The sequence below is a fragment of the Tupaia chinensis genome, unplaced genomic scaffold, assembly GCF_000334495.1.
Source record: "Tupaia chinensis unplaced genomic scaffold, TupChi_1.0 Scaffold144552_1, whole genome shotgun sequence".
Classification (NCBI taxonomy): Eukaryota; Metazoa; Chordata; class Mammalia; order Scandentia; family Tupaiidae; genus Tupaia; species Tupaia belangeri.
The window spans coordinates 8181-16015 of NW_006204412.1; the positions used below are offsets into that span (position 1 = coordinate 8181).

General features: G+C 36.1%; 1 pseudogene; it reads right to left on the reverse strand.

The window, feature by feature from the left end:
- Positions 1–4936: 4936 nt before the first annotated feature.
- Positions 4937–5873, reverse strand: LOC102479166 (olfactory receptor 6C2-like; annotated as a pseudogene).
- Between the last annotated feature and the right edge of the window lie 1962 nt (positions 5874–7835).

A 7835-nucleotide genomic window follows, 5' to 3' on the forward strand; every position in this document is an offset into this window, starting at 1 on the left:
ACTTGCTGTCACCACCCCAGAAAGTATTTCTGCAATTTGTGGGAAATTTTTTTGTTCCCAACTTCTCTTTCTTTGCCAGACTTTATAATCCTGCACATGAACAACCTTGTATGTAGTTCTAGACAAAAAGACTAGCTATGAATGCTTTTAGGGCTTTCTCTATGTGATTTTTCTTCTGTCCGGAACTGTAGTCTACAGATTCCAAGTTCACCAGTCTGTGTAATCCATGATTTCTTTTTCTTCAATTCCATGAAACCACTGTACTTTGTTTTTCTCATTATGTTAAAGAAATTGCTTTTAAATAGAAAACTGGATTTATATTAGGTTGTTGGAAAAGTCATACTTTTTTGTGCAAAAGTGCCTCATGACTTTCCCACCAATCTAATAGTTGTGCTCAATTGATTTCTCATATCTCAGAAGCAATAATCTTTTTCTGCCTATTTCCAGTGATCTTGAAATTAGAGTAAAAAAGATATATTTGTTCATATATATATATATATGAAGTAAAGTTTTTATGTCAATTTTAGAACCTAATAATTATTTAAGAGGTAATTATAAAATTCTTGAGTAGTTGGATATTTTCATTCATTCTTTATTGGCATACTTCTAATTTTATTTTGTTCAGAGGAAGTAATTTTTATAGTGTTTATTTATAGAGAAATTTGAGTTTCACATAATAATTCTTTATGAAGAATCAGTGGGGGAACCAGCAGTTAGCGTAATGGCTATGTCGCTGGAATCCCACGTAGTCGACCGCGGTTCGCGTCCCAGATCCGGTGGCTTGAAACTCACGCTGGGCGCGTGTGCGTGCGTGCCCAAGATCCCGAGAGGAGAATGGAGGAGAAGGGATTGCAGTGTGACCATCCCCCCTGGGGGGTGATTTCTCGCTTTCTGTCTCTATGTCTCTCTCTGTCTGTCTGGCGAGCGCACGCGCCCTACAGTGAAAATCTCTCAAAAAAAAAATAAAAAAGAATCAGTGGAAGTTAGTTAAAATTGTCCAATTTATTTTTCTTTAGTTTTGCAAGAGTCTTGAAGTTTGAGAAGTCTTGGTGCAACTTATATCCACAGGTAATAATAATAAATTGAATTTTATTTAATAATGCCTATTATTTCTTAGAAGAATGCCATAATTCTCATCATTTATTTCTTCCATGAGAAAGAGACAGAGAAAAAGAGAGAGAGAGAGAGAGAGAGAGAGAGAGAGAGAGAATGAGAATCATCTCAGAGTCTTCAGGTCACCCACCCCATCCTTAGCCATTTCAGCTTCTCAGGCATGCAGTTGTGTCTAGTGTGTTCAGATACAGGGTATGAGCCCAGCATCTTCCCACGTGACTTTAGCATCATATAGCATTGTGTTATTGCTATATGACCACCACTGACTTATTATGCCTTTTTTTGCCTTAGGGCATGTATGCTCTCTGGAGAGAGAGAGAGAGAGGGAGACAGAGAGAGGGAAAGTGAGAAATCACTCCCTGGGGGAATGGCCACTCCACAATCCCATTTCCCGGGGGGTGGCCATGCTGCTATCCCTTCTCCTCTATTCTTCTCCCAGGAGATTGGTCACGCATGCACATATGCCTGGTGTGAATTTTAAGTCACCAGGTCCCAGACTTGAACTGTGGTCGACTACGTGGGAGTCCAGCTATGAGCCACTATACCGTCTGCTGGCTCTGCCTATATGCATTGTTTTTCAACTCCCAGATTATCTATTTCCCTCACATGTGGTAAGTCAAAGGTCAAAACATTCCTTATATTTATGAACTTACTTTTTTGTAGCATATTTGGTGGAAGTAGCTTACACGATAGTGTAACAGAATTACCCCTTTCTCAACATTCCTTGTCAGCATTTGTTATTTTTTTCTCTTTGTGATATTTGCCATTCTAACTGAGGTGAAATGATACTTTATTGCAATTTTAATCTACATTACTTTTATTCCATTGTGGGGATATTAGATAGAATTTTATTAAAAAAATTATTTTTTTGAAAGTTTTTCTCTGGTCCAATTTTTTTTATGGTCCATATCCTCTGGAATGATCCATGTGCTCATGAGAAGCATGTGTATTCTGTAGTTGTTGGATAGAATGTTCTGTAGACGTGAAAGTTAAAAGCAGATAATTAATAGGTGTCAACAGATGGTGTAGTGTTTGGGGAACTGGAATCCCACTTGGCTGGCCCATAGTTCGAGTCCTAGACCCTGTGGCTTGAAACTTCTGCCAGGTACCTGTGTATGCGTGTCTAAAATCTCAAAAGGAGAATGGAGGAGAATTGTGGTGTGGCCATCCCCTCAGGGAGTGATTTCTTGCTTTCTGTCTCTCTGTCTCTACAGCGAATACATGTGCTCTTATAGCAAAAATCTCTCTCAAAACTTGATATTCTTTTTTTGATTTATTCCTTACAATTTTAAATTAATTAATTAATTAATTAATTAAATAATTAATTAATTTGCTATAGGGTGTATGCTCACAAGAAAGAGAGAGAGAGACAGAGACAGAAAGTGAGAAATCACCCCCCAGGGGGGATGGCCATGCTGCAATCCCTTCTTCTCCATTCTCCTCTTGGGATCTTGTGCACACATGCACATGCACACACAGTGTAAGTTTTAGTCACTGGGTCTCGGATTTGAATCATGGTCAATTACATGGGAGTCCAGGGATGTAGCCATTACACTATCTGCTGATCCTGACATTATTATTCTATGGCTACCATTTTGCTGCATTACCTTCAGAATTTATTTTATTTACTCATTTGTTTATTGGTTGCTATAAGGTATGTGCACTCACAGAAGAGAGACCTAGAGACAGAGAGGGATATTGACAAAGCACTTTTGGGGGTATGGCCACAATCCCTCCTCCATTCTCCTTTCAGGATTTTGGGCATGTACACACATGTTCCTGGCCTGTTTTTCAAGCCACTGGATTTGGCACTCAAACTTATCAACTGATTATGTGTGATCCAATTGTCTTCACCACCATTCTACTCAATGGGCCATTAATAATTAATATCAATATATTATTTATACTATTTTTAAAAAATAGCTTCAAGTATTCTAGTAAGACATCTTTCCATTCATTAATAATGAAAAGTAGGGACCAGCAGTTGGTATAATGGCTATGTTGCTGGACTGCCATTTAGTAGACTGCAGTTTGAGTCCTGGACCTGGTGGCTTAAACTCATGCCGAGCACATGTGGGTGCGTGGTCAAGATCTCAAGAGGAGAATGGAGAAGGGATTGCGATGTGGCCATCCCCCCGGGGGGTGATTTCTCGCTTTCTGTCTCTCTTTCTCTGTCTTTCTGGCAAGTGCATGTGCCCTGTAGCAAAAACCTCTCAAAAAAGAAATAATGAAAAGTAGACACATTGTGTTAGAGGACATGTAACAACATGGGTGGAGTCTTCAAAAAGTTCATAGAAAATATGTATTATAAAAAAATTGCATTGATTTAAAAATACTTATGGCACCAAAACTAAGTTGTACTTTAATTCCAGTTTTTCACAGACATATTGAGATCTCTTCATACATTTTAGTCATTGTGTAGCCCATAAACAGCAAAACAAGTTGACAGAGGAAGTATTAAAATTACAATAAACCTTCCTCATCTGACTCTGGAAATCACTGTGGTATTCAGATACATGTTCCTCTGGAGAAGTTCACAAGCTTGTACTGAATTAGGAGTACATTAGTAAACAAGCAATAAATAATTGTTCTGGGTAGTGAACAATTTTGAAATGATATAAACCAAGAAAACAGTAATGACACAAAAAGGTAAATTTTAGACATATGGTTAATTTTAAAAGGCAGCTGAGGAGTAGAACATATAGAAAAAGTGTCAGTAGATGTGCAGAATTTCATAGATGAAGATTAATTTAAAGGAGAGAAAATTTTCCTGACTTTTCTTTCATTATTTTGTTCATTAAAAAACCCATATGAATATTGTCCAGTTAGCTCACAATTTGGATTACAAAACATTACAAAGAAGAAGAAAAAAACTTTTTATAGGTCTTATTTTAAAAATGTGCTTGGGGGACCAGCAGTTGGCATAATGGCTATGTTGCTGGACTCCTATGTAAGTCAACCGCGGTTTGAGTCCTGGACTTGATGGCTTAAAACTCATGCCAGGCATGTGTGCGTGCGTGCTCAAGATCCCAAGAGGAGAACGGAGAGGGGATAGTAGCATGGCCATCCCACCTGTCTCTCTGTCTCTGTTATTCTGGAGAGCGCACGCGCCCTATAGCAAAAACCTCCTCCCCCCCCAAATTGTGTTTAGTACCTTGAAAACTGATATTTAAGATGTGGTTATAGACCCAACAGGTGGCATGGTGTTTAGTAATAGGTTCAAAACCCAGACCCAGTGGCCTGAAAATCCTAATAAATAAATAGATAAAAAGAAAGAAATGTAAAAAAAAAAAGAAATAAAATTGGTCAAATAAAATATGTGGTTGTAGAAGTTTACCTGTTTTTTGAAGTCACATAAATATTTTTCTTTTATTTAACTTCTGAAGTATTTTTATTTTTCTTATGAAATACTAATTATTAATTTCAATCTTTAAAGTTTAGATATACACAGAAACCTAAATTTTAAGTTTTTTTTTAAATGAAATGATCTCTGAAATGTCATTTAATTATAAAATGAGATCACATTTTATGAATTTAGGCCTCATATGCATTTCCAGATGAACTATTCAATTATCATGAATCATGAATACGAGCCTTATTGTTGTCCTTCATGAAGCAACAATATATAATATACTGACTCTTAAATATTTTGTGTTAGTGCCCTGTCTCTCCATATAATAACAGTAAAAAAAGTATTCTCAAATTTATTGGTTTATAAGGAGTGACTTTTGATCATAATAGCTACTGAATATAGATCTTAGATCAGAAAAAGAAAAATGAAGTGGAAATTTAAGAAAATATGTGTAGATTTCAACATATTTTTTTAGTTCCTAGAGAGAAATAGAAATCTTTTGACTATGTCATTAAAGGCTTGTTTCACTTGTTTGTTCCTCAGAGTGTAAATAAATGGATTTAACATGGGAGAAATGGAGGTTGTGAGTATTGAAACTCCCTTATTAATGGTCATTTCATCTTTTGCTGAAGGTTTGACATATATAAAGATGCAGCTGCCATAGGTGATGGAGACCACAATGATGTGGGAAGAACATGTGGAAAATGCCCTTTTTCTTTGCTGGGTAGAGGGAAATCTTAGGATCGTTCTGATGATATACATGTAGGACAAAACCACACACACAAGCGTCATGATAAAAATCAGCACAGAGCCAACAATAACCATTTGATCTATGAACCATGTATCTGAGCATGAGATCTTCAAGAGAGCATTAGCATCACACCCAAAGTGGTCAATGACATTAGAGTTACAGAATTCTAAATTTAGTCCCAAGCTAAGTGGTGGGAGGATTATTAACAAAGTAATTGTCCAACAGCAGAAGATGAGCCTTTGACAGACCCTGTGGTTCATGATGGTCATGTAATGGAGAGGTTTGCAGATGGCTACATAGCGATCATAGGACATGGTGGCCAGGAGGAAAAACTCTGTTATTCCAAAAACATATGTAAAAAAGAGTTGGCATGCACAAGCATTATAGGTAATGACCCTGTCTCCTGTTGATAGACTGTATAAAAATCTAGGAATACAGGCAGAGGTGAATAATTTCTAAGAATGAGAAGTTTTGGAGAAAAAAGTACATGGCAGTTTTAAGGTGGGAATCCACTAATGTGAGGAGGATGATGGTCAGGTTTCCACTTACACTCAACATGTAGGTGATAAGGAGAAATATAAAAATCAGAATTTGTAGCTGGGGGTCATCTGTCAGTCCCAGGAGGATGAATCTGGTTATTGATGTGTGGTTTCCCATGCTTAGGTCTTGACTTCTGCCCAATCTGTATGTAAACCTGATAGAAATCAGAACTGATAAGAGGGTGGGAAAATTTATTTTATACACTTTGGTTAGAAGAACTAAACCATGTGTTTTCCATGCTTTTTGTTTCACTTCATAATAAATATTTTTTAAAAATTATAAGTTTAGATCTTTTTTTTTAAGAATTATTTTATTTAATTTTATTTATTCATTCATTTATTTCAATTTGACCAGAGAGAGATGGGGGGGCAGTCAAAAAGCAAGCCACCAGGTCCAGGACTTGAACCATGGTCAGCCATGTGGGAATGCCCAGCACCTTAACCACGATGCCACCTGCTGGTCCAAAGTTCAGATCTTTTGATAAGTCTTTCAGTTCGATTGAAAACCTGGCTTTCAAATATTTTTGACAGCATATAGAAAGAAACATACTTTCTGTCGAAATTCAGGGTATATGCCTATGCATATTCAGATACAGATATCTGAAATAAAAATTTCAAAAAAACCCCCCCATAAGCCTCAAGTGTCCTAATCTGTAATATTTTCTATTCTATTGTAATTTATAACATTAAATATAAATACAAATACCACTAAATTGATTTACAGATTGTTAATTGGTTATAAACTTTGGTTTGGAAAAAAAAAAGTCTTGCTCTCTGGGCTAGGATCTAGCTTGTGCAGTCTTATGGCTAAATGAACCAAGGAGTTTGGCATTGTGGGTAAATACTGAACCTGCTCTGGTGCCTCCCTAAGGAAAACGGTGGAAAAAATTGAAATCTACCAGCATGCCAAGTACTTGATCCTTCAGTGGCAAAACCAAGATGAATTGACAGGCTGTGGGGATCTGGCACTGCAGTTTCTGCATGAAATCTTAGCCAGTAGTGCCTGGACCTATAACATCGCTTTGACTGTCACAGAAAAGTCTGCTATCAGAAGACTGCAGGGATTGAAAAACAGTAGAGGATACACAAAAATTTGGAATATCACTAGCCTACAATAGATGGGTTAATTTATACAACAAACTAAATTTAAAAAAGAGAAAAAATTTGATTACTTAAAAGAATTCTTTATAATCCAAGACAATGGGGATATTCCCTTACACCATATTTAAAGAACTTAACTATTTTTAATTTATACATTGGAATAAATTTACCACACTATGTGCTTGCTCCTTGATGAGTATTGAGATCTTGACTATTAAGGTATCTTTTAAAAATATTTTTTCCTTTCTCATGAATGGAAATTTTGCTGTTTCTTTTTATCTGCTCAAAGCTGTTATTTTTTCTGTATAAATTATAAACAAGGAGGATGGTTATGTTATGACAGTTCTGAATCCACTTGTTAAAGCAGTAATGATCATGTTCCACAACCAAGACCAATCACATATTTAATGCATAAGAGCTTTTGTCCTATAAATAATTCCCCTAGATCCTTTCCCTATCTCAGCATCTTTATACTTTTGCCTGATATTCACTGATTATCAGTATTAGTCAGAGAGGAAATGTATTGCTATAAACCTATACACTAATAACTGAAGTTCCATTTTCTTGAAGGTGTTTACAACTGACATATATTATCTTTATTGTGTTCTGAATGCAGCCTGTTTTTATCTGGCTGAAACACACTCAGTCCCTTAGTCATCATGACACAGATATTATAAGCATTAAATTATTAAATAGAGTCCCTGTTTTTACTTCAACAGTCTGCAATAATTTTTTCTAATTCCTGACTTTTAATATACTCTTCTACTGTCTACTGAACTACAATTGGCTAATGCAGCTATTGGCAAGATAATTTGTCATTTCTTTTAGGCTAATAAAGAGTAGCCATTTTATTTGACTTTTTGATTATGATGTCAATCACTCCTTTCTTACAATGTTTCCAAATACATTGCTTGCATGATATCCATACTTCTGATTTTCACTTTCTCTTGTGGTTTCTCTTTTTAAAGTACCTCTTTCC